This window comes from Ailuropoda melanoleuca, chromosome 15, assembly GCF_002007445.2.
Source record: "Ailuropoda melanoleuca isolate Jingjing chromosome 15, ASM200744v2, whole genome shotgun sequence".
In the NCBI taxonomy this organism is placed as follows: domain Eukaryota; kingdom Metazoa; phylum Chordata; class Mammalia; order Carnivora; family Ursidae; genus Ailuropoda; species Ailuropoda melanoleuca.
Genome location: NC_048232.1, coordinates 71,138,110 through 71,139,118, shown reverse-complemented (window position 1 = coordinate 71,139,118; position 1,009 = coordinate 71,138,110).

The following is a 1,009-nucleotide window of genomic DNA, read 5'->3' as shown; positions in this document are numbered from 1 at the left end:
AAGATTTTATTTATTTATTTGACAGAGATAGAGACAGCCAGTGAGAGAGGGAACACAAGCAGGGGGAGTGGGAGAGGAAGAAGCAGGCTCACAGCAGAAGAGCCTGATGTGGGTCGATCCCATAACGCCGGGATCACGCCCTGAGCCAAAGGCAGACGCTTAACCGCTGTGCCACCCAGGCGCCCCTGTTCATATCTTCTGCCCATTTTTTGATTTGTTTATTTGTTTCTCGTGTATCGAGTTTGAGAAGTTTGATTCTCATAAAGATTTTTTTTATTATTATATGGCATTACTGTAGCAATAAATAACTGATACAACTGATCATAGGGAATTCCCCATGAGATCATAGGAATAGGTTGAAGGAGATGCATTAGTGCAAGAGAAGTAAATGATAGGGGAATCTAGGCTACCTGTCCATGTAACTTACACATGTCCTCTGGACTTACTCAGGCTTGATTCCAAATGCATCATTTCCCTTGAATGATGAATTACTACTGTGACTACCTGACCTTATGATTTGGTGAATCTGATAATACCCACCACATGATGGGCAACTCCAGTTAATCACTTGACATCTGATTTTCAGTTTCTGATGGATACAGAGGCATGCCAGAAGTTGCTTTTCAAAGAATGAGAAGGGATGACTTTGCTCCAGAACCTAACATCTGTGCTATTAGAACTTGCTAGAGATGCTACACAGTGTCCTACCTTGGGTGTCTGTAGTATCGATGGATAATCTGTCATGTAATCAGCTGAGGAGCAGGGCAGCTTATGTCATAGCCTGAACCTGGAGCACAGCCTTCTCTGCTCTGGACTCTGTTTGAAGCTAGCAGCCTTCCAAATCTCCCCACAAATGGGTGAGTGCAGTATTTGACTTTCAAAAGCCAAAGCCCCCAGCATGCTATACCTTTTTCTTAATGGTAGAGGGTGCAAGTTCAGTAACTTGTCCTTTTTTTTTTTTAATGTTCAGTTAGCCAACATATAGTACATCATTAGTTTTTGATGTAGT